The sequence below is a fragment of the Nycticebus coucang genome, chromosome 20 (assembly GCF_027406575.1).
Source record: "Nycticebus coucang isolate mNycCou1 chromosome 20, mNycCou1.pri, whole genome shotgun sequence".
Taxonomy (NCBI): Eukaryota; Metazoa; Chordata; class Mammalia; order Primates; family Lorisidae; genus Nycticebus; species Nycticebus coucang.
In genome coordinates, this window is record NC_069799.1 from 58,853,900 (window position 1) to 58,880,552 (window position 26,653).

Sequence of the window (26,653 nt, forward strand, 5' to 3'; positions counted from 1 at the left end):
ACTTTATTAACCGTGTGCTCTGTGCCCCAAACTCTATATACATTATGCAATGTCACATCATCCTCATCACAAGGCTACCAGCAGGAAACTGAGATTGAGAAGTCAGCTCTTGTTAGGCCAAGGTCACACCTCTAGTGAGCTGTTGGTCTGTGGTTCAAACCCAGAGAGTCTAGTACCATGGCCTGCACTCCTAACTCCTGTGCAATTGTTCTCTGCATCTTTGGGCAGGAAAGTGGGTTGCAATACCAGTTTCAGCCTGCTATGTAGACAGACATGGAAGGCCCTGCTGAAAACTTCAGGCTGACCTGGCGGAGGCCCCACAGGGAGGAAGCACATTCATCAGAGATGTGACTGTCCTAGCCACTGGGATTATATTGAAAGTTGAGAAAATTTGTACATTTCTGTATATAAAGTGCATAGCAAGAATTATGCCAGGGTTGTGAGCCGGGGGCCAGCAGAGGCTCAGCCTGTGCCCAGCCCTGGCCCTGTTGGTCCACAGTGCCTCAGGTGCTCAGCGCCATCCGCAAAAGTGTTCCATAGCTGGACTTGACCTTTGGTGTTTCCCACTTTCCAATCCCCAGATGGTCCTCACTGGCAGCCTTTCATTGAACATGCTTTGGAGGACTTAGAGACAGACCTGGATTCAAGTTTGCCTCTTTCTTTGTGTAGACTCTTGGCAAGTTAGAACCTCAACTTCTAGATCCATACAATGGGATTGAATAATTCCTACTATGGGCTGATGTGGTGGCTCAGGCATATAATCCCAGCCCTTTGGAGGCTAGGAGTTTGAGACCAGCCTGGGCAACATAGCCAGACCCCCTCTCTACAAAAAATTTAAAATTAGCCTCTCTTTTCACTGTATATGTCCTCTTCCACCAAGAACTAAATTTCTTTTTTTCTGAAGAGACCCATGTGTACACCCCCTCCCCCCATGGTGGAAAATCTACAACCTCAAGGCCACACGTGGCCCTCCAGATCCGTAAGTGTGGCCTCTTGATTGAATCCAAACTTCACAGAACAAATCTCTTTATTAAAAGGATTTGTCCCATAAAATTTGGATTTAGTCAAAAGGCCACACTCAAGAATTCAGAAGAGCACATGTGGCCCCAAGGCCACAGGCTCCCTAAGCAAAAAACAAAACAAAACAGAAATCCAAAACAATTTAGACTTTACTAAGGAGAGACGAAGTGGAGAGATGGAAGGATGCCCATTTCAAGACAGAAATCTCATCTGCTCAATTATTACGAGTTTTTTATTAGGCCCCCACAAATGCTGCTGGGAATGTCCAGAACATGTCAGGGATAACACCCCAAAGTACCCTTCTGTGTCTGCTGTGCATGGAGACTGACCCCAGCTCACGGATGAGAGATGGAGCCCCCTCACAGTCTCAGCTCTCCCATGACTTAGGCCACCTTTCTTAGAACAGTGACATGGAATTAATTACGGTCAAACAGTTTTCTACCATCATAGACCCTCCCATTTCTTATTAGCTGGAGGGATTTAACTATAAAATCCACTGGAAGGGATGGCCAAAAGAAAGCCATAAAGCAAAAAGAAATACCATACACCGTGGACAGATTAACACATTCTGAGGACTTGGAATACAATATGATTGTTCAGACAAAAAGCATTGCCCTGGTTCTTACCCTGGAGGAATTCCCCCACAGAGCGGAATAGAGACGTGGGTGAAGATGGTTATGGCAAAGCGCTGAGCGTGGAGATGTGCACATGTTACTTAGAGCTGGGAAGAGGGAACCCTCGGGGCAGGGCTTCCTGGGAGCAGGGGGTGGGAGTGCAGGGGCAAGAGTGAGAGGGAGTAAGCAGGCTCGGGGGCTGGCAGAAGGGCCTTCTGCACAGCTGAGCCAACAGCGAGAAGGCAGAAAGGAAGAGGGACTTGTGGTAGCATCTCGTTTGCTGGGAAGAGAAATGTTAGCAAGGAATGGTGGTGGGTGGGGCACGCAGGTGTGCAGACGCTGCTTACCACTGGGCTGTAGCAAAAAGGAACAAGGGCCCTCTCTGCATCTGGTTCCTGCGCTGTCCCAGCCCGGCCAGTGCCTCGTGAGGAACAAATGCTAAGCACTTTTGGCGTCACCCAGGATGTGAGAGATTTTTCAGAAGCTGGGCAGCGTGGTCATACTTCCTTTGAAATAGGGAGACAATTGGTTAGGAAGCATTTACATCTGCATTAAATTCTTAAAACGGTAATTCTATATCCATGAATATTTATTCATTCGTTTTGTTCCCCCATTCCACAAATATTTATTGAACATTTAATATGTACCGGAGACTGTTCCAAGCTTAGGAGATTTAGCAAGAAGCAAAATAGCCAAAAGTTCCTGCACTCATGGGAGGGACAGGAATTAAATTGCAGCACCTCAGTAAATATATTATATACTCTGCTAGAAGGACGTTCCTAACCCTCATCCTAAGCCCATCTTAACAAGTAGCCTGACCACCTGCCTATCTAGAAATTTGTTTTCTTTTTAATATTTTCTAGCAACGGGTCTCACTCTATTGCCCAGGCTGGAGTGCAGTGGTGTCATCATAGCTCACTGCAACTGCTAAATCCTGGGCTTCCACCATCCTCCCACCTCAGCCTCCCAGTGAGCAGGGATTTTAGGTGTGAGTCACTGCACCCAACCTTATGTTATTCTTTCATCTAAAAATAATTTGCCATTATAATTTGGAGTAGGTTTGACTTTTACTAGGTGGAAGGAGGAAATGTCACCTCCCAAGTCATCACTTGATGACCATTTCCAGCCCTGTCTCAACTCTAAGAAACAGGCCTTTCCTGCCTGTCGATGAGAGGCACATGTTCCAGCCCTGGGCTCTTCCCTTTTGCTTTGGCTCTTCCTTTCAAAATATTCTTACTGTTCCTTTGGTAGACTGACCAAGATCAATCAACTGATTATCACCTGCACATCAGCCTTCACGCTGTAAGAAATTACAACTGAAAAAGATGCTTGCTGAAAACCTTTTCTGTTCAATTTCACAAACATTTCTGCCTTGCCTGCCCATTGCAATGAAGTATAAGGCTCCTAGATAAATAAAAACTATTTCTGTGGGGCTCTAGAAGGGGCACAGTGCCTCCACAGGTTTGAGCGTGGAAAGGAACCTGTGTGGAGGTCAAGTGCACCAGCTCTGGACTCAGACGGCAGAGTCTGATAATGAGCAGTTGCTCCTTTATCCACGGTAGGATCTGAGGTTAGCAAACCTTTCTCTGTGCTTCATTCCCTCACTTACAAATGAGGTTAATAACAGTGCCTGTCTATAGGGTTGTTGAGAAGATGGAGTTATTATATGTAAAACACATAATCAGTTGCTGGCGCTTGTAAATGTCAATTAAGTGTTAACTATTCTTATTAATGTATATCTCTGAGTAAATAAACAGGGTTTGGTGAGAGAGCTGACCTCAGGTACTTGAATGTACTTGTAACATTAACCACTTTCCTACTGTGGTACTCACTATAATACATGTGTTCCCAAGGGCTCTGCATTCCATTAATTAGCTTGTGATATTTTTATTGATTCCTGTCTGTTTCAGAAAGCCTTGCCCTGGGTTGTTTTTATTTTTTGCTATGAATAGAGACAGTCCGAACCAGGACTCCCAACCCCAAATGGTAATAAACAACCATCTAATGTCAGGAGAACATAATATAAAATATAGTTACTTTTTAAATGACATAGCTCATTTTAAAACTAAAACACACATTAGATAATTTCTTCATATACCCCAGGGACCACGGTTTTCAGGATTGATCACAGGCCCCTGGAGATGGTATTGGTATTCTTTCTTTTTGATTGAAGTGGTTCAGAATTGGCCTGTAAATGACCTGGGAAAAAGAACAAAAGATTGGGTATAAAAATATAATAGGGTTCACTTGCAACCAGCCAAGCACTTTAACCTACCCCACAGGGGTCTTTCTCTGCTCTTAAAACCTGGTTGACATATGAAAGGAAAAAGGATCAGAGTTAGACAGTAGAGATACAGAAAATGGGCTGTAAACTATACCCATATGGTACAAGTTAGGAATTGTGGATCAACACAGCATACTGTCAACTCCCTGGTGCCATCCAGCTCTGGGATTCAATCCATAATTAGTAGTAAATATAAAGTAAATCCGTGGCCATGCTTCCTGTGATTGCCAATGTATTTGATGTGTATAGTCTGTGGTCTGCAAAGGAGGAAGGTAAGAGCAACAATGTTTCAGAAGGATGCTTCTGGTTTCAACTCTGATTAGCAGAATTATCTCAGGCATGTGACTTCCTCTTTTTGGGTCCTGTGATGATTAACTGAACTAATGTTTGGAAAATTCTTAGCACTGTGCCTGGCATACAGTGGGGGGGGGGGTCTTGTAACCATGTCAGCTGTTAATTATTATCAATTGTATGGTTCTGGAAATATTTAATACGCCTTTGAAACCATAGTTCTCACAAGGCTGAAAACGGGTATTAGTAATCTTACCAGGCTCATTTTCAAGGTGAGGAGAGGCAGCTTCAATAAACTATGATGCATTTGAAGTCTCACTGGACAAAGAGTCAATGGATGACCAATGCCTGTCCTCCTAGGACAGGATTATCCAGCCTCTGATCCACCGTCAGTCCTCAGAGATCCATGAGGCAAACAAACACTGGTGAGGGAGCCACTTTCCCCACCTGCAGCTACCATCAGAGCTGAGTGATCCTCTCCTAATTGTCTCCCTTACTGCCCGGAGCTTGTTAGGGAAGCTGTGACTTCAGACCCCATAGTTAAGAACCTGGTACTTTTTATTAGTGTAGAAGGTATAATTTTCACTCCATAACTTTGGGCATTAAAAAAAAATCACATTATTCTTCTAAACCCAATTAATTCTGATTACAGCCTTACTCATTCATCAAGATGGCAAGAATTTGTTCCCTGCTCCTTCCCTTCAGCTTGCAATGTACCTTGATACGGGAAAGAGGTCTCTTGTCATCTGTCTACAGTTGCCACTGAGGTGCTTGGTGGCCAAGGACTTACAGTCCACCTCTATCCCGCCCTACGAAGCCAAGGAGACACACCTCTCAGAAGTCAGTCCCCATCTGGGCCCACAGCTGTCCCCTCAGATGGCTGCACCAGGCACAGGCTCTCGGGTCCCTCACTCCTCATGAGCAGATGCCACCCCTCCCTTCCTTCTTTTTGGGGGGTGCCACCGCCCTTCTGCATCCCTTCTGGTTTCCCCCATTTCCAGCACCTCTCCTTTCTGAGAGTTCAGTTCTTTGCAAAATGAAGTTCCTTAACTCCATGTAAGCAAGGCCAAAGCTGCCCAATATTCAGGTCTCAAATCCTGTTCAAACAAAGTCTTTGTCCTTCTTTTGGACTCTTCTTCAGCAATGATTACAAAAGCAATGTCTATAAAACCAGCCTGCCACAGCTCTCTTTGCAGTAAGACTCTTCAAAAAGTAGTAAGCTCAGGCTGGAAGTGGAAATGCTCTTTATCAGAGATTTTCAACCAGTATATCCTGGGAAGATCTTAGGTATGCCAAGAAAAATTTTAAAGATCATTTAATTATTTTCGACAGAAGTACAAAGCACAGTAAGCATATTTTTTTTACAGTTTTTTTTTGTTGGGGGGGGAATCAACATAATTTAAGTGAGCAGCGGAAGGTTAACTATAGGCTCAAGTGTGCCATGAGATGATAAAGGTTGAAAAACACTATATTCTCTAACCCTAACTACATGTAGGCCTGGTCAGTGGACCAACACCTTGCAAAAGGTCCTTTATATCTCTGCCAGTAACTGCCTGAGTTGTCAGTGGTGGACTTGGCTGCCCTCTTCGGGGAACAGACTCTTGTGGGATTGATCGCCAAGGCTTTTCATCAACCACTGGAGAAACAGAGAGTCTACTTCTTTCAGCTTTTCATTAACTTCCAGGCAACTTAAGTTGAATTTTGTTTCATTCATCAAGTTTTACCGTGGCCTAGTTCTCTCAGTACTTTAAAATTCTTCAAATGTGATTCTTCTTCCCTCAGTTCTGATCCATTCTTAGTCCAGGCTCCAAGCACAAAAGGCTTGGGGGTAAGGAGATTTTGTGCCAGGTACTTGTGGTGGCTGTGGGGGTGCAGAGGGAATAAGATACACAAAGACCCTCACTGGCCTTATGCTAGCACAGCCAGGCCCTGTTCTGAGTGTTTTGCATGTATTAGCTCATTTAACCCTTACAACAATCCCACTTCATAGATGAGAAAACTGAGGCCCAGAGAGGTTAAGAAACTTGCGTAAGGTTGCACAGCAAGGAGGTCGCACAGGTAAGATTTCAGCCCAGTCAGTCTGGCATCAATGCGTGACCTTAAAACAGGGCTGTGATTAATAATCTTTTATAGATTGATCGATTGTGGCTAAGTGTTAAGGAAATAAATAGGATGGTGATACATGACGTTTGGGGGTAAAGAGTCCTCCACATGTCTCATAATAGAACACATCCAGGAAACAGCATTCGAGCTAAAACCTGAAGGGCAGGTGACAAGGAGTAAGCTACCCAGTGAGTGGGATAGGGGGCTTGATGGGCCTTCCAGGCAGGGTGAACAGGAATTGGGAAGGCCACAAGAGAGCAACAGTGGTTCAAGGGCAGACATGGGGCTTGTGACAAAGCACGGGGAGGGTCGGGGAGGGACGGGAACACTGTGGGAGGAAGACAGAGAGGAGACATTAGGAGCAGTGAGAAGCCACCGACTGTCTTGAATCACACAGAGCGGTGGTGTGATCTGAGTTCTTGTCCCCTGGGCCTGGCTGCTGGGTGACCAGGGAGTCTGGAAGAGGGTTATTATGTAGCTGGAGGAGAGGGGACAGCAGGATCCCTGGTTTGGTGAGGCAGCAAAAGATAAGGCTGGATGGATAAGCCACACCAAGACAAGGCCTGGTGCTCAGGACCCTCTAGCCATTTGAAGGAGTGTGGCCTTGGTTCCCACAGCCAGGGAGGCCCCGGGTAGGTTTTAAGTTATAGAACCCAATCTGAGTTATACAAAAATTCTGCTGGTTGGTGTAAAGAAAAGTGTTTGACAAGACCAGACCAGAAGCCATTCCCAATGCTGCTAGAAACATCCAGGGACTGAACATGACTCAGACGTGACTTATTCAGCTCCAGCATAAGTCAGACAGGAGCTGCCCCCAAGGAGCTTCCCAGAGGTATTACAAGGGCAGGTTTGGCGATCAATTGAATGTGAAGAATGAGTGAAAGAAAGAAAGAATGGAGAGAAAAAAACCTCTGCCCTTGGGGGAGGAGGAGGGAGCGTGCTATGTTGTAAGAAAAGGATCCTGGAAAAGAGTTGTTGGTGGGACTCGTTGAGGCTAGGATACAGAGAAAACTCCAAGGGTGGACGCAGATGGAGCCAGCGACTCCTCTAAGGATGGGAAGGAAATATGGGGGAGAAATACTTCCCACTAAGGATGGGAAGGAAATACTGGGGGAGAAATGTTGTAGGTCCCAGTATTTTCTACTGCCTCCTCCTGGGTGTTGCAGTCAAAACAAACCAGAACTAATAGAAATAGTCTGGGGTGGTGCCTGTGGCTCAAAGGAGTAGGGCTCCGGCCCCATATACTGGAGGTGGCGGGTTCAAACCCTGCCTCTGCCAAACTGCAAAACAAACAAACAAAACCCCCAAAGAAATAACATTCCCTCTGAGGGCCTGGGAACACCAGGCGGTGGGCTATAATTGCTTTGCAAAAAAGTTGGGCCGTACATTGGAACAACTCTCAAGAACTCCAAAAGCACCCCCCAAATCTCATTCAAACCTAGCTTCCCATTTCCCTGATTCAGATCATCAAGTTAAGTTCCTGCGGACCAGTTAGGTCATCCTGATGGCTTGAAATAACATTGGTAATCCTGAACACTGGTGTCCAACTTTTTCTCCAACACTGAACTCTATGTCTTCTTTCTATTGACTGATCTTAGGAAAGAATGCAGACCTGAGCCTGGGAAGAGTTAATCTGTAGTCTATGGGGAAACCAGATGTGAGAGATTTCTTTTTTTTTTTTTTTTTTGTAGAGACAGAGTCTCACTGTACCGCCCTTGGGCAGAGTGCCGCAGCGTCACACGGCTCACAGCAACCTCCAACTCCTGGGCTTAAGGCGATTCTCTTGCCTCAGCCTCCCAAGCAGCTGGGACTACAGGCACCCGCCACAACGCCCGGCTATTTTCTGGCTGCAGTTTGGCCGGGGCTGGATTCGAACCCGCCACCCTCTGCATATGGGGCCGGCGCCCTACTCACTGAGCCACAGGCGCTGAGAGATTTCTTTTTTATTACAATGTTTGTGAGACTTCACAGCCTGCTGGTGCCCTGGAAATGATGCCCATAGACCTGCCAGGGCCTCCAACCAGGGCGGGAGGAAAACCAACCTCTCCCCTGAATGGGGACTAGCTGCCTGGGGAATCTGAGAGTTGAACAAGGGTCTTAGAGAAAGATTTTACCCCCGAAACAGGTTGGCTTGTGCTCAGCGAACGCTGGCGCCAGCTCCCCCCTTTATTTTATCACCGTGTTTTGACAATTCATGAAAAAAATGTGTCTAAGAGCAAATTGAGCTCCTCAAGCAATAAACATTTGGGCACACAGTGTAAGTGATTGTTCCTGGGGGGGGATCCTTTTGGAGTTTCTCTGTTTGACACCGAACGGGTCAGCCTGGTCCCCTCCCTCTCTCGCCATGGAAGTCTCCCTCCCGCGGTCACAGCCGCCAGATCTTGACAATAGCCCCAGGACTAGGTTATCTTGCAGCAACTTCCATTTAAGAGTTGAGGAGAGATTAAAATTCAAGACAATTGGACTCGATCGAGGGGTAAGAGCTGCGCCTTCAGCCAAGGGAGCCGCCGATCTGGGCTCGCAGGGTAGGAGAGGACCTCTCGCGGGGAGGGGGCGTCAGGGGTGCCCAGTTTGGGGATCCGCGTGCCCGGCACCCCAGCCCAGCCTCGGTCGCAGCGAACTTTGTGTCGCCTGCGGGTGCGGCGGGAGAGGGGCGGGGAAGCGGGGCCAGCGGGGGCGGCTCGGGGCGTCCCGGCTCTGCAGGGCCGAGGCTGGCCGGGCGCGGGGGGCGGGGGCAGGGGCGCGCGCTGCCGTCCGGAATCAGGGTGGGGGCGGCCGGGCCCGGCGCGCACCACCCAGCGGCCGCCCGGGGCGCAGGGGGCGCGGTGCGGCCTGGCGCGGGGCCAGGCGCAGCGGGAGCCGGCGATGGGCTGACGCGGGGACCGAGGCTGTGCGGACCGAGGCTGCGGCCGAGCCGGGACCCGATCCGGGCGGGGGCGCGCCGGCTCCGGCGGGGCGGGAGGCGGCGCCGGGCGCGGAGGCCGCCTGGTAGGCCACGGGCCTGCGCCGGGGCGGATGGGAGGCCGGTTCCCGGTGCACCAACTGCTGCCAGCCCCAAGTTCCTCGGCTCCCTGGGAAGCGCAAAAATTAAAAGGTAACGTGCCTTTGTTTCCCGGTCGCGGTGGCAGGGAGCCATTGGGTATGCGGTGCTTTCTTTCTGATTTTTTTTCCATGCTGGGCAGGGGGAAAGGGACCTGCCTCTCCTTCAGGATTGTGGGCTTGGAGTCTTTTATTTCGCGTATGTTACAATTTTGAAATGCAAACCCCACGTGGGGCACTGACTAAGCTGCCTTCTGGGCCCTTCCCCCTACGCGCGCACTTTCCTGGGGCGCCTCGGATCACACTGGGCCGTTTACCGGGGAGACGTGAAAGGGCATTGCCGTGGGCAGAGCTGAAGAGGGGCTGGGGGAGGGCTAAAAACTATTTTCTGAAAGTGACAGAGGGGAGTCCTGTTTTAGGGGTGCAGGAGAGGGTGCCTCAGACAAGGGTGACAGGGAGACTGGCAGCTGATGCCTGGGACTGCTGAGAGGGACCGGCTGCCTGGTTACATTCCAAATGGCTGCAGCAAGTTTGCAGAAAAAGGGGGAGCCGAGGAGGGGAGGAGAGCAGGAGGGAACCCCCCCTTAGCACGTGCTCATTTGAAACTGGCTAAGCGTATGGCTATGGACCGTAATGCAGCTGCCCAAACGTTGGTGCACGTTTGAATTCAGGAAAGATGACCCAGTCCTGCGCTGTGAATGCCGGGGGCTGCCCGCGGGTAACCAGCGAGCCGGTGCCTTTCTCGCATACCCTGTCAGCAGAGTAACTGTGGATTCAGGCGTAGTCTGCGAGATTTCCAAGGGATGGCTGATCTAATAATAGCTGTGGCGGTGGCTTCTTCATAGACATCCCCGTTCCGAATGATGCAGCCGTGCCAGCCGCCCGCCCGGGAAGCACGGCTTGCTGAGCGCCAAGGTGGGTAAAGGGCTCCCTGACCCCACCATGAATGGACGAGACTCTGTCTCCCTGATGAATGGAACGTCTCAGCAGAGGCTGCTGCTGCTGGCTCGGGCTTTGGAATTCAGATATAGATGAAAGGGATGCTCAGAAAACCCAACTGGGCACATTTCTAAACCTGAGCTGGTCAGTGGTGACAGCCTGTTCCATTTTTGACTGACATCTGCATCTGTCTGTCAGAGGGTCCCTTTCACCTACGCATCCCTAAGTGTCGCCCTTTCCCCAAGGTGTGACTGATACCAGGGAAAGCGCCAGAGAGCCCAGACTCCACTGAGCCCTTGGAAGGTACCTGAACAGTCAAGTGCAGTCATCTGTGCCACCTTTAATGTGTGTGACAAGGTGCTTTTGCAGGGGTGGGAGGACATTTCGTTCTTTTATTTCTGGGCTTTAAATTGCATCAAGCCCATTCATAGCCAGAGCACAGGCCTCATTTGTGGTGGAGAGTGACTTGAACAAAGCCACAAGACCAAAGCCTTAGATCAGCAGAAATCTGGTTTTGATTCTTGAAATGTTAACTTGTCTCTTGCAACCTAGAATGGCAGGAGACATTTTCTGCTGGATCCATTCTGCTACAAATGAAGTTTGGGTTTATTTAAGGCCTGGTAGGAATGAGGGTCCTGTGGCATGTGGAGCTGGGTCCTGAGAGGTTGAATACATACAGTCAATCTAATTCTAGGCAGTATTTGTACATGCTTGGAAATCAGCATTGTATTGTCAGCCAATAAATACAATATTGCCTGCAGATAACTTGGAAAGAAGGAAGGCCTGATGTGTAGAGTTGTATGGGCTTAACCTTTCAGACAAAAATTAAATTATTCTTTCATTAAAGGAAAATAGTTTTAGTAGAAATGAGGATCAGAAAATCTCTCCACTCGCTTTTGTGTTCATCAAGTATGATGGGCTCCATATTCTTTTTGTCAATTGTCTTGGACTATATTTTATTAATAAGATGTGTTGTTTATGGTGCAGGGTCTCTGTAATTTGTAGACATTATTGCCCAGTCCCCTGATAGCCTGGCAGGTGGTTAGCACCATTAATATCATCTTGTCTCTGGGGAAACTGAGGCCCCTTGGGGTCCAGTGAGTTGCTGATTTCATAGTCCCTGAGAACCATATCCAGGATGTAAACAGCCCTCGCTTGTATTGTTACACCAAAGTTACAGCCTGAGTTCAAAGGAAAAGATAAGATAGGAGTCCTTGCTTGGAACTTGGGAAAAGAGCACAGTGGGATAGCAGATGGGCAGGAGTCGCCAAAGAAAAAACTGGAGTCGGCCTTGCTGAGGGGGTGAAAAAGTGATTGGTACCTGGTTTGTGGTGGGAGAGAGGGCGATGAGAAGGAAATTTCAGGAACTTGCTTATTGAGGGGATGACCAGGCTACCTTTATCCTTAAGCAAGGGCAGGGTTTGACCTCCTTCAAAGGTCATTACTGACTTTACTATATAAATATGCCACTTGTACTCATATTGTTTGTGCTGGTATGTGTGCGCGCACAAAATGCTTGTATTTGTATTTATATGTGTCCTGCAAGCCACATACTTAACCCTTACAAGAACTGCATTTAACCTGCCACACACCACACTGAATGAAAATACGATGGAACAGTTTACAGTCTAAAGCTTTGCAAGATGGAAGGAACAGTATAACTTTTGGAGAATTTCTAGTGAAATATGTCAAAATGAGAAATAGATGCTGGATGTGGTGGCTCATGCTTGTAATCCTAGCACTCAGGGAGGCTGAGGTGGGTGTATTGCTTGAGCTCAGGAGTTAGGGTTAGACCAGCCTGAGCAAGAGTGAGACCCCGTTTCTACTAGAAATAGAAAAAATTAGGCGGCATCGTGGCTCCTGTAGTCCCAGCTACTTGGGAGGCTGAGGTAAGAGGATAGCTTAAGCCCAAGAGTTTGATGTGAACTATAATGCCACAGTACTCTACCCAGGATGACAGGGTGAGCCTGTCTCAAAACAATAAAGACAGAGAAATAGGCTTGCTAACAGTTAACTGGCTTAGGAAGTTCTTTGAGACTACTTTCTGAATAGTTATGAGAATATCTTGAGTCTGAGTTTGCTGACAACTTTAATTTTTATCTTTTATGTTTTTGTGTATCATTTGATGTGATGAGAACATGTGTGGCAAAAATTCTCTGCTTAGATTTGTTCATTGTGAAAAATCTCAGCATCTCAACTGGAAGTGATTTCTAATGCCCTCTCTCCTAGGAGGGCGTTCGGCTGATGAGCTTCCAGTGGTTGTTCAATGTGAACCCTAAAAACTGCATTCCTCCTGAACTGAACAGGGAGCTAAAGGAGAGCTGCTCCCTCACCTTAACAGGTCACAAAGTAACCCAGGCCCACCAGGCCTCCTCGTGACCGCCCCAGGGCCCTGTGTTTGTCCACTTACCCAACCTTGCTCATCTGGATTCTCCATTGTCCACTGCTCTCTGAAAATGCCATGAAAGTTACAAAAGAAGACACTGGATGTCTCTGAAAACTTAGGCCTTCAAGTAAGAAAAGGAAGAGGAGGTATAATCCCATCCGTTGCATAGGGTCTACAGATACTAGAAGTTTCTTGTAATAAGCAAGATCATATAGTCAGAATCTGGACCAAGTGGCTACTGAGATTCTGATCTGTTGTGAGCAAGGCTGAGCTGTCGAGTATTAATATTTTATCTTATGTTTCTTTCTAACCATAATTGGACAGTGGTAGTATTCTCCCTTTTTTTTTTTTTTTTTTTTGCTTTTCCCAGAACATTTCATCTCCAGAGCTGGTACAATCGCTCTTGGAACTCTGGGCTTCACCCTGCACACTAAGGCCAGACGGTTTGCTCTCTCTTGCGAGAAGTTTTCCGAATCAGCATAAATCCAGCTTATCAAAAATTCTCTCCACAGCAGTTTCCTTCTCATTCACTAAATCCATCAGCTGCCACCCTTTCCTCTGTCCCGGTGGATCAGCATGTCTTTCTCTTATAAGGAATAATTTAGACACACCCCACGTTGAAGACAGGGAGCTCCGCCACTGGGAATGTGATCCTAAAAATATCTATCATCCTCCCTCTCTTACTTTTATAGATGATGATCCGAGCTGTTGCTACTGTTAAGTGAATTGCTCTGGTGCTTACTTTGGGTGCTAATGAGTATGTGTGTGTATTCAATTCATAATCGTGTCAGTGGAAATAAGAGTATTTTCTCCCCAGAGAGGAATGTTCTTCTCTTTGAAGATGGAAAGAATAAAGGCCACAGTTCTGGGAAAGTAATAGAAGATTAGGAAAGCTCTGGTTCAGTTCAGAGTCCTTATTATTACCAAATAATCAAGCAAAAGTAAGTGGGTGGCCTCCGTTTGAACCAAGTGAGTAACCTCCCCCAGACACTCAAACGCAAGGAGCTCCAAGAGGTCTCCATAGGGTCTAGGTTGTTAGGAAGCATGATCTCTGTCACGCGTAGTGGTTAGCAGGCTTTTGTTTTCATGGTGAGCTCTGGCCATCCCATGAAGTAATACAAGAAGCTGCTTACTATCCATGGTCAAGAGCAATTGGTACACACAAGCCCTTTGCTCCAAAATCTGGCTACCTTCACATGTTCCTCCTTGCTTCTGTCTTTTTAGCAATTATTTACCAATCCACGTACTTTTTGTTCATGTTATTCTCAGTACATTTAACCTGTTGCTCATGATGAGAACTCCCTAAATCTTTACTGAATAAGCAAATCCCAGAATGAGTGTCCAAGCCAGACTCCAACCTGTATCTATGGAGGCATCAATAGAAGCCCGGACAACCCAGTTGTCTAAAGTTTGATGTCCTTTGTTAGGTCCTGTGTCTCCTCTTTCTCAGTCGGCAATACACAGCCAACCATAGGGCTGGAGTCTTCATTCAGTATTGGAAAATACTGAATGTTTTAACCACATTTTTTCACTTCAAAATGGCCCAAACCTCTCCTCCCCCAAATGTGAGGCCACCACTTCAGAATTTTCTTTTTTTTCTTTTTTTTTTTTTTATTGTTGGGGATTCATTGAGGGTACAATAAGCCAGTTACACTGATTGCAATTGTTAGGTAAAGTCCCTCTTGCAATCATGTCTTGCCCCCATAAAGTGTGACATACACTCCACTTCAGAATTTTCATCCGCATTTGCCTGTTCTTTGGGGCCGCAGGCTTCTTTGCAGGGTTCTTGCCTCCCTTTGTCCTTGCTGTACGAGGAATGCATGAAAAAAGTGCCGTGTAATGGCGAATTAGATTGATAATGCGTGACAGGGAATGGAAATAAGAATCGGCGAGTCGCCAGGCTGTGCCGTTCATAACCATAAAATGCACAATTACGCTCTCGCCACATGCCTGGGAAGAAGTATATAGATGTGACAAGCTCAGACGAGGCAACCAAACAGTGTGGGCCAGGCAGGGCTGGGCCAGTGGCGCTGGCTTCCCCCTCCCTGCTCCCACTGGCCACCCCCAGTAAACTCCCGATATTTACTTCTCTGCTGCTCAGAGAAGAGAGGGAAGGGTGGTGAGGACACGAGGCAGACCCAGAGCAGCACAATGGAGAGCAGTGTTCTCCTTCTCAGTCCCCCTTTATTGGAATGGTTGAGTGTTTCGCAACAGAAGAACTGCAGAGTGACCAGTAGCACAGATGTCGCCTGCAGGTCTTGGCAGGAGGGAAAAGACATGTGCAGAAGGCCACAGTGGCAGGCGCCACCGAGCGCGGGTTCTGCGCGTCACTCTCCAAGTTCAGTGCCGTCTGTAACCCACGTGTATGTGTGGTTGGGATTATCACTCCATCAAACATTTTAGAGGGTCAAGGGTGTATATGTTCATTTTTGCAAGTGAGGTAGGGTTTACAGGCATCCAGGGACCGCACCAGCATCTCAGCTGTCACACCAGGACTGGGGTCCTGGGCTCCTGACATGGGTCTACAGGATGCAACACGGTGTGGCAGAGAAGGGACTGTGACTTCATCTCTTTCTGGGTTTGATGGCCTCACCACCTCTGTCACTCACGACCTATGAGGCCTTGGGTGAATGACTGTGTCTCTCTGAGCGTCAGTTGTCTGATTTATAAGAAAACTTACACCCAGAGAGCAGATGTAATGATGTTGGAAAGTCTGAGAGACTCTTAGAATAGGAAACTTGGCCTTCGTGCCCTGCTTCTCCCACACACCTTACTGTGTCATTGGGAGGCTCAAAAAGACTAATTTTGAGAGGGTTTAGAAGTGGTTGGGTGTAAGGAGGAGACTGACTATGGGAGAAGAGATATTAACACCGCTGAAATAAATGGTGTGTTCTCACTTCAGATACCTAGGTGAATTTCATAGGCAGGCGTACAATGGGAAGAAATGTTAGCTTTGGTATTTTGTGAGTGTCACCCAGCCATCCAGAGAGGGCTCTCTGCAGGGAAAGGCATGGTCTCCTGGCTGTGGAAGGGAAGGAGAGAGCCGAGGGCTCCCCTGCCTCTGGGGTCTCCAGTGAGTCCTGCAAGATTAGAGAAGGTTGGCTGGGGGAGCTGAAGGAAGCAAAGACAGACGATTTTGCCTTTGCACTAATGGATTATATCACCAGCCTTTCTACAATTTTTCAATCTTCAAAAATGATCAGAAAGCTCTTAAAGCTTTTATCTTGAAAAAATTCTGGATTAGAAACAAGACTTACCAACACTGTGCCAGCAAACGGTAATGCCACCTGTTTCCTAACAGCAAAGGCAAAAACCCAATCTCTGCATAACTTTCTTTCTCTACTTCCCATCCATTGCCATTAATTAGGAAGATTTTCCACTCCTACTTACTTAATACATTTCACTCAAGTAATTAATGCAACAAGTTAATGGCAGAAATAAACCTGAATCCTGAGTCTACTAAATGCTTGTTGGAGTTGGGTTTTTTGTTTGTTTGTTTTTATTGGCACCAACCACTCAACTGTTCTGAAAATACTGAGATACTTTCCTTGTAGTAGGAAAAGTCAATGTGCCAATTTGCATAATTTTCATCAAAGATTATTTAATCGCTTAATGACCTGCGAGGTGTTAAATGAAATAAATCACAATGAGAGACGAATTGCCTTCCGGAGACTGACTGAACAGACTTTCACAGGCAGCAGAAGAAAAACATTAAACAAAAGTACAAACAGGGAATGTATTTATAGAACATTATATCCACATCCAGACTGGGGTGTATTTTAGGGGAACCTTAAGGGACAGCGTAGAGCCATCTTTTGCCTAGACACGGCAGAGCGTATCTGTCATTTTATGGAGAAATTATAAACTGGCATTTGTTTGCGGTTTCCCCCTTGCTTTACTGTGGAAAATATGGCTTTTGTAGTCCATAGTAATTTAGTTTGTCTGTTTTCCTGTTTCTAGGGTTACAAATTAGTCAATAGAGATTTTGTGCTGTTTCAATACAAAGATGTACAACTTCCAACCTGGAAAGATACCCACGTGCTCAGGGAATAGCATCCAGAAACGCCGTCCTTTGTTGCTCATGCAGCTAGACTCTCCTTTACTTCTTGTCAATAGAACTGACCACACTCCTACCGCACTGACAAAACTCAACTGAAAAATCCCATCAATTTCAGATGGTGGTTTGGGACTCCGTATTGGACATAGAGCAAAGTCCATGTGTGGGTAGCCGCGCTCCTCGTTCACAGGATTCGTACTATGAACATACACATCCCAGGTGACCAGCGCCCAGCAGGGAAGCTGAGGATGAAGACAGTGGCCCTCCCTGAGTGTGGTTGTATGTCAGGCTGGCTTTGAAATGGGTCATTCTGGGTTTGGAATTGCCACTTGCCTGTTTTCCCTGAACACTGTTCCCCCAAGGAACGCGGCTGGCTAGTATTCCAGAGCTTACAGCTTTGCCGTGTTTCCCATTGTTGTTACTGAGTCCCACCTGTGGTTTTCTGATTACTTCTCTTCTTCTTCCTCCTAAGGCGCAACCCTCATTGTCCTGTGGTCGCTGACTCACCTCACGCCTCTGCCTCATGCTTCCGCTCTGTTCTGTGGCTTCAGTTCAGCTTGCCTTTTAAATCAAATTCCTCCCGTGCCTTGGTCACACACTGTCTCCCAGATTCCTGTAGGGCGAGGTGCCCACCGTGCCTGCATCACCCTGGCCAGGGTGCCTCTCCCTGTCCTGAGTCATCATGAAATCAATGCAGCTTCTCTCTCTGTCACCCCTCCCACTGCCTCCTCCCCCTTCCCACTTTCATCCCTGCAGACCACAGTCCTTAGCATAGAATGAAAGGCCCATCGTAATCTCCTGGCTTCATACCTTTCTTTTCTTCTGTTATCCTTCCCTGCGTATACCGTTCTCCCTCCCTGAGGTCAACTGATCCTGTCCGGACCTCAGCCTTTGTAATCACTCCTTTCGTTTCTCCTCTTCCCCTCCCCCCACTCCTCCCCTTTCTCCTTCTCTTCCCTCCGTCTCTTCCCTCCTTCCTTCCTCTTTTCTTCTTCTCTTTCTTCCTGCTTCTTCCAGGACCTCCCTGCAGTGCCACCCAGGCTGGAGTGCAGTGGTGCAGTCATAGCTCACTGCGCCCTTAAACTCCTGGGCTCAAGCAGTCGGCTTCCGAGTGGCTGGGATTGTAGGTGTGCACTAACATGGCTGGCTAATTTTTTTTATTTTTGTAGAGACGAGGGTCTCACTATGTTCCCCAAGCTGGTCTTGAACTCCTAGCCTCAAGCAGTCCTCTGGTCTCAGCTTCCTAAAGTGCTGGGCTTATAGGGGTGAGTCCGCTCGCCACCATAGCTTTTGAGGAAGGACCGTGTCTTCCCTCAGTACCCATCACAGTGGGTGGCTGGCTTTTGGTAGGTGCTCAGAAGTGTAACTGAGTAACTGCTTGTCACATTCATACTTGTCTGTGGGTCCTGGTCCCTGCTTAGCCGGGGGGCCCTCCCTGCAGGTGGCTCTTGGCTCTGTTCTGGTCTCTGCCTTCTCTCTGCCCATTTCTGTGCCTAAGGGCAAGAGAATGAGGACTGTGTGACAGCTGTCATTTTTTGTATGAAAGGAGTAACCTGGAAACCCCTAGCTGGCACACTGGCGGAGAGTGCTTGAGCACCACACTTCATTCATTCACCCCTTCACTCATTCCGTCATTCAGTGGGTACTTACTGGCCTCCTAGGTTTCAGGAAGGTCTGGTTTTTGGGAGAACCAAAAGTCTTACCCTCGGGGAGCTGCCTGCAGAGAGGAAACAGGCAAATGAAACACACCATCAATAAGTAACTACACAGGATGCTAGAAGGTGGTAATTGCTATAAATAATAATAATACTAATAATAAACAAAGCTGGGCACATTGGCTCACTCCTGTAATCTCAGCCCTTTGAGTGGCTGAGGCAGAAGCATCACCTGAAGGCAGAAGCTGAGGCTGCAGTGAGCTATTATGATAGCACTGCCCTGTAGCTGGAGCGACAGAGTGAGATCTTGTCTCTAAGTAAATAAATAAATAAAGCAAGAAAGCAGAGAGAGAGGGAAGTTTGACGAGGTTGCTGCTTTAAATTGGCATAGATTTAGAAAGGGTGATCATTGAGCTCAGGTTGGAAGGATGTGAGGAGATGACCAGATGACTAGGTGGGCTCCTGGGGGGTTCCAGCAGAGGGAAGAGCTCGCACTGAGGCAGGAGGGTGGTGGGAGGGAACTTTGAGGGCTGGAGTGGCCTCGCAGAGGACCGGTGAGAGACCGATGGTTCTAGAAGGCTTCCACATAGGGGGAGCTGAAGGCCCCTGTCCCATGGTGGCTGTGCAGGAATGCTATGGGGGCCCTGTGGGCAAGCCTGCAGGGTGGGCCGAGTTGGAGGCAGAGGCGTGGTTGGGTAGCTGTTGTAAGTCTCCAGGCGAGGGATGATGATGATGATGAAGATGACAGAAATGTTCAGGCAAAGACAGAACCAAAAGGATTTTCTGGAGGGTTGGATGTGGGTAATGAGATGAAGAAGAGTCCAGAACTGGGGAGAGCTGTGGTTTGGGGAAGAAGCCAGATCAGGAATTGCAGTTGAATTTGCTAAGTTTGACATGTTTAACAGACACCCAGATGGAGAGGTAGACTGAGCAACTTTATATTATGTACACGTCTCCACAGCCTGGGCAAAGAGCTGCCAGGCTAGAGATACAGAGATGGGACCCATCTATGTGCAAAAGCCACCTGACTCTATGGCTAACATCTGGGGAAAATCCTAAGCATCAAACTTCAAATAAAAAGGATCTAAGGCTGGGTGCTGTGGCTCATGCCTGTAATCCTACCACTTTGGGAGGTTGAGGAGGAAGGTTTGCTTGAGACCACAATTTCAAGACCAGCCTGAGCAAGAGCGAGGCCCCATCACTGCTTTTAAAGAGAAAAAGTAGCCAGGCATTGTGGCAGGCACGTATAGGTGTAGTTACTCAGGAGACTGAAGCAAAAGGATTGCTTGAGCCCAAGAGCCTTGAAGTTGCAATGAGCTGTGATGATGCCACTGCACTCTAGCCAGGATGACAGAATGAGACCCTTTCTCCCCACCCCCCCAAAAATATCATATGTAAAAAATTAAGTAATTCCTCAGAATGTGAAGAACTGTTGAGATCTGCATTTGCACAAGTTGAACCCTCCATGTCATTGTTCCAGTGGTCACTTTTTACTGTATGAAAGGACTGTCTCAGGCCAGGTGTGGTGGCTCATGCCTGTAATCCCAGCAGTCTGGGGGCTGGGGCAGGTGGATTGCTTGAGCTCAGGAGTTCGAGACCAGCCTGAGCAAGAGCGAGACCCTATCTCTGAAATGCCTGGCCTTGTGGGAGTTACTTGCAAGGCTGAGGCCAGAGGATCATTTGAGCCTAGGAGTTCGAGGTTGCTATAAGCTGTTAAGCCATGGAACTCTACCAAGGACGATAGAGTGAGACTCTGTCTCAAAACAGAAAGGACTATCTCTGGCATTCATATGTTAAACAGACTTACTGCGTTGGCGTATAACAAACTGCACTTATTTTAAATACACTGTTGGATATAAGTTTTGACATGGGTCTGTATCCGTGAAACAGTTGCTATGATCAAGAATTGATAACTCCTGACTTTTAGAACAGATCATTCTCTGTTTTTCTTTAAATTTTTTTTACTGTTTCAAGTTAATTTGAGGGTACAAAGAATTAGATTCCAATATTTGCATATTTTAGGTAGAGTCCCTCTTGTAATTGTGTCTCACTCCCAAGAGGTGTGCCACACACGTTAACATTGTACCCAGTAAGTGGGAACGTCCCCCTCCCCCTCCCTTTGTTCCCCCACCCCCTACCTTGAATTGATTTGAGTTTTTCTCTTATGTGGTCATGTATTAGATCGTCTACTGGCTTCATATTGGTATTGAATACATTGGATTCTTGCTTCTCCAGTCTTCTGATACATTACTGAGAAGCCTGTGTTTTAATTACATCATACAAAAGATGTAAAGTCTCCATCATTTTTTATGGCTGAATAGTATTCCATGGTATATATATATACCACAGCTTGCTAATCCGTCCCTGGGTTGGTGGGCACTTAGGTTGTTTCCATAATTTAGGGAGTGTAAATTGAGTTGTGATAAACAGTCTAGTGCAAATGTCCTTATGATAAAATGATTTTTTTCTTCTGGGTGGATTGCAGGATCAAATAGGAGGTCTAATTTGAATTCTTTGAGGGTTCTCCATACTTCCCTACAAGGAGGTTGTATTAGCTTGCAGTCCCGCGATCCTTCTTACTGAGAATCCTTTATGTGTAAAACTCAGTGCTAGACAGGAGGAAGGATGTAAAATGTAGTCACTGTCCCTCCCTCACGTATCAGTCCTGATTTAAAATTTGGGCTTACCCTACACCGATATCTAATCACAGACCCATCTCCAGGTCTTTCTTCTGAAGATTATGGTGCAAATTCCCTGACGTTTGGTCAACGAAAGGCTTGGAGCAACATGGTAAACTGTTTGCCAGCAGCCTTGCTGGTTACACCAGGAAGGTACAAAGATCAGGAACTCTGCCATCTTTTAATCAGCTCTGATCCCAGCAGAAACATCTCTCTCCTTCCTTCTCTCATGGAAACCGTCCAAACAGTAGGCTTAGTTTCAGTCTTTTTTTTTTTTTTTATGAGTCGTCAACACCATAATTACCTCCTGCTGAAAGCTTTGAGAAATTGTTCTGTGTCCAATTAGAATTTTTGATTTGACTAACAGATACAACATAACATCTTTATTTCTGTAACTGCTCACTAATGATATGCACTCTGGGTATTTTTAGCACTCCTATTTGCCTTGGTCATTGTATTTTCAGACACTGAATTGTTTTCTGTTGCAGCATGTCTACTGAGAGGCTGGTAGACCTCTGAGTAGACAGGACTGGAGGGTCCTCTGAGGTTTTAGAGCCCTCCCCCCACCCTTTCTTCCCTTTCTTATTTCTCCTCCTCTCCCAGCCTCATCCCTCACCCCCATGGTTAGAGGGTGTTAGGTAACAAACAGTTCTGGAACTTGTCTTTGTCAGAAGAACCAGGCACCCAGGGGTGGGTCTCTGAAGCGTCTGGGGCAGCAGTGGCAGCCGGCCAGTGTTGGAACCTCCCACAAGATGAATGGAGGGAGGGAGCTCTCAACACAGCAGCTCCTTGCAAGAGTGAGAAGTCCCTGCCAGTGGCATTCTAGCGGAATCCTTTCCAAAGATCTCTCCCATGTGAACAGAGGCAGCAGTCTCCAGCCCGGATGGATGGCCCCGTACTGATGTCAGAGTAGCTGTTACAACTCCCCTCAGCAGAAGCATCACAGGTCCCCAAGCTCTGCCTGAAGCTCTGTACTGGGTGGGGAGAATTAGGGTGGGGGTTTGCTTTCAACCTCCCAGAGCTGGACCAGGCCACCACCCTGCTGGAGTATGGTAGTTTCCAAATTCTTGGGCTCCCCTGTTGCTCGGCTGCGTCTGGCCATGATGCTGCTGGAATCTGGTCTGATCTAAGAATCTTACTGGGGTCGGCTGTGAGGATGGGGGCTTCCTGCTAGATGTGGTGGGACTTGGCTTCTGACCACTCCAGCCCTGGATTCAGGCACCTAGGACAGGGTTGGCTGTTGTTGTATTTAATGCACGTTCAGCCAAAGCAGGTGGCCTGGCGCGCCACGCCAACCCCTTAGGTAGCCATTTTCCACTACGTGCCGAGAGCCATCGAAGACCTCAGGGTAGATTTTGTAGAACTTGCAGATGGTCTACAATATGGGATGTCCCAGAAGTCGCCCATGAAGTCACTGTACATAGGGAAAATGGGAAATTGTAGCCAAGTGTCCCTTTATGGGCAAAATACTCGTTCCAAAGTTTTACAAAATATTTTCTACATGTTGGGCACCTCTTTGTAAAATTTTATAATGAATATTTTGTACATAAAGGTACATTTAGCTACAATTTGCCCGTTTTCCCTATGTATGTCAACTTCATGAGTGACTTTTGGGACATCCTGTACTGGTTTCGGCCCCACACTTCCCTGGGGTCCAGGGAGGGGTGGCTGGAGTGATAAAGAAGAGGATTGTTTATTCTCAAACTTTCTTGCCTGTGGGATGTCAGTTCTGCTTGACATGACACATTGTCATGCAGCTATGTGAACTACAGAGAACATACTTTTTCCCAAGCCTGAGTTTGGGGACATGTTTCTGCAGAATAGGCAAATGAAAACATATCTCACTGAATGCAAATTGAATTTTATGGTACCTGTATTCCAAAATTGCCCTTGAAATGCTATATAAAGATATATGCTATTTAGATGTATATTTAGATGTATATTCATTTGTGTAAATATTTATCGAGTGCCTATTAGGGCGGTGACATCATTCTGTTTCAATCACACATGTTATTTCAATGTCAATAAAATACTTGCAGCTGTAATGACATTGTGTAACAAGACCCATAGTTGTAAATAGTGCCATGTCTCTTCCTGTCAGTCACAACATAAGCAAAATATTATATTAAAATGTAAAACGACAGGTTAAATTAAATGCTGGAGCAAAGTAAGCAAACACGGGTTACCACAAAAACACCATGGTGGTTCTTGGTAACGGAGCACATGAACGCTCTCCCAAACCAGCCACGGACACGTGTCACTGCTTCACACAGCTTTACATTTTAAATAAGAGGACATTCAGTTGCAATTTATACAAGGGAAATTGGCAGGGCCCCAAACAGTAGAAAAATGTATGTGCCTCTTAGTCTGGAGTGCCGTTTTTTGAAGCCTTCTGAAGCAGTGAGTGTCGTGAATGTTTGTTTATCAAACCACACACAGTATGAAAACACTACAAGTCAATACATCAGCTGTTAGAATGAACGTGTTTTCTTGGAATTCTTGTTGTAGGTGTGCACATACATCCCCGTCTTCTACATCAGGGCTTATTATTCAGGAAGGGGAAGGGATCTTACAGGCTGTCTGTCCCCAGTCGCATAATAATACACAACTAGCCTGCCTCCTGGATTTCTGGCCCCTTCCTGATCACCAGCAGTGATAACGGCGCAACCCATTCCATTTTGAACAATGATCCTTGTTCAGAAGTTCTTCCTTCTATTGAATTTGAGTGTGTCTTCTGGAATTTCCACTCATTGATTCTATTTTTTGCCCAAAGCAAAGCACTTCTCCTTTCACGTTACAGGCATCCAATTAGCCAGTCCTTACATCCAGATAAGTCTGGGACACTCTCTCATCAACCATGGCATCTCTTTTCACTCACAAAAGTGTCCTGACATGGCCAACAGATTTTATGGTCACCCTACCACTAGAACTTTGGATATTGTAAGCTCTGTGTACAGTTTTTCCATCAGTCTTGGGGAGTCATAGTTTCTGGAACTTTATGGATAAAGGGTTACCTTGCCTTGATTTTGGTCCAGTTTTTTCCATTTTTATCTACTTAAAATATGGTACCCGGAGTTGAACATGGATTTCCAGAAACCATAGTAGGACCCGAGGTGTCTCTTAATGCTCTTATTCCGGATGCTAAGCTTCTAGTGTGTGAGCTAAGAGTGGGTACAAACCATAAACGGTATATCCCGAACCTCTTGGCCGTCTGTAAATTTGACAAGCATGCTTTCTGCATGCATTTTGCAAATCGAGGGGGGAAATACATGTGCGGAGAGAGACAGCTAATATTTTAGCCTCATGTTGCAGCTTTCCGACTATTTGTTGTGTATCTCATAAGGCTTGAGCCTTGCTGTTTGACTTGGGAGCCCTCTTCGCAGACTCCCCTCATGTCAGCCTCCTATGGTGAAGTTGACTTGAAAACAACTGTCAGTGGCCACTTACTGCTCCATGAGTGACGTAGCCATCCCGGGGCCATTGGAGCCTCCGCTTTGTTATCATACATAGGGTTCTCCAGCCTTATTCTCAGCACTCCTTACCCACCCGCCATTCTGTCCTCTGCTCATTGCATGGCAGACGTTTCCAGAACCTTCCCACCCTTCTTCCTTCATGTGGCTTCGGCCAGCTTCCAGACACCACTTCCTCCAGGTGTGAGTTGGGGTCTCCCCTGATCCCCGCATTGTAGCATTTTATAGCCACCCACATAGTCACACTGATTACTCAGTAACTGCCTTTTAACTTGGGTGTTTTCTCTCTGACACATAAAAGCCCTCTTAAACAGAGAATGAACAAAATCTCATTCATCACTGTACATCCCATAAGATGCACATCATAAATATCCATCAGCACTTGAGTGAACATAGACCATGGTGAACATTTTTACATGGAATCCTTTAACTCCATTTCTCCAATTGCATGAGGATAAACTCTTAGAAGGGAAATGACGGAGCAAAGGATATGAACTTTTTAGCTGTTTGCATTCTAGTTTTATTTATTTCCTGTTAGTGTTAGTGGTCTTCTAATTAAGTTGTAATTATCTACTGATTAAGCAACTGTAACATATTAATTCACTATATGTGTTACCGTCCCCTCCTGAAATTTGCATGCCCTTTTTGTTTTTGCTTTTGGGGTTTTGCAGAATACAATTATTATTTTTTTTTTAGAATTATTTTTAATGTCAGATCTTTAGTCATTCATTGCTACTATGGTGAGGAGAGTACAGTAAATAATCATCTAGCTATTTTTTTTTTTTTTTGTAGAGACAGAGTCTCACTGTACCGCCCTCGGGTAGAGTGCCGTGGCGTCACACAGCTCACAGCAACCTCTAACTCTTGGGCTTACGCGATTCTCTTGCCTCAGCCTCCCGAGCAGCTGGGACTACAGGTGCCTGCCACAACGCCCGGCTATTTTTTTGTTGCAGTTTGGCCGGGGCTGGGTTTGAACCCACCACCCTCGGCATATGGGGCCGGCGCCCTACTCACTGAGCCACAGGCGCCGCCCCATCTAGCTATTTTTAAAATTTAACTTTCTGAAGCACCTGGGATTTATTTTGGGGAGACAGATGCATTCATTTATATTCTTCTGGGGCTGTTCCTTCTTTCCCTTCTTGATTGAAATGATTGGGACAAAACAGGAGCCAAGTGGTTCATCTGTTGACAAAAGTCCACTGGTTGCAAACAAGAAACCCGCCCCTTTCCTTGACTTCCAGCTTTGAACATCATCTGTCAAGGTTCTGTTGGCTGTAGACTGTCCTTGTTTTGAATATCAGCTTCACCTTTCCAACCTTCTCCCTATAAACTTGGGGTACATTGAAAATATTCCTCATAGGTTCTGTCTTTTTTTATTGTTAAATGACAGCTGTGTACATTAGTGCAATCAAGGGGTACAATGTGCTGGTTTCATATACAATCTGAAATATTCTCATCAAACTGTTCAACGTGGCCTTCATGGCATTTTCTTAGTTATTGTATGTAGACATTTGTATTCTGCATTTAGTAAGTTTCGCCTGTACCCATTCTAATATGCACCATAGGTGTGGCCCCACCCGTTACCCTCCCTCCACCTTAACCTCCCCCCTCTCTTCTCCTTCCTTGGCCCTTCCCCCATATTCTTGTGCTATAGTTGGGTTATAGCCTTCATGTGAAAGCTATAAATTAGCTTCATAGTAGGGCTGAGTACGTTGGATACTATTTCTTCCATTCCTGAGATACTTTGCTAAGAAGAATATGTTCCAGCTCCATCCATGTAAACATGAAAGAGGTAAAGTCTCCATCTTTCTTTAAGGCTGCATAATATTCCATGGTATACATGTACCACAATTTGCTAGTCCATTCGTGGGTCCGTGGGCACTTGGGCTTCTTCCATGACTTAGCAATTATGCATTGGGATGCAATAAACATTCTGGTGCAGATGTCTTTCTTATGTTGTGATTTTTGGTCTTCTGGGTATAAACCTAGAAAAGGAATTATAGGATCGAATGGCAGGTCTATTTTTAGGTCTCTATTCTCCAAACCTCCTTCCAGAAGGAACGTATTAGTATGCATTCCCACCAGCAGTGTAGAAGTGTGCCCTTTTCTCCACATCC

General features: G+C 46.6%; 1 protein-coding gene across 9 annotated transcripts in view; it reads left to right on the plus strand.

The window, feature by feature from the left end:
* Positions 1–26,653, plus strand: part of FRMD4A (FERM domain containing 4A) — a 607,160-nt gene that overhangs the window by 384,058 nt on the left and 196,449 nt on the right. Inside the window, exons 1-2 of one of the 9 annotated variants that reach the window (XM_053572756.1) lie at positions 9,245–9,406; positions 10,110–10,266. The exons of 7 other annotated variants lie outside the window; for them this stretch is intronic. The gene's annotated coding sequence lies outside the window, so the exon portion shown is untranslated. Of the gene's footprint in view, positions 1–9,244; positions 9,407–10,109; positions 10,267–26,653 lie in introns of those variants that run through there. One more of the 9 variants, XM_053572755.1, reaches the window with a different exon arrangement.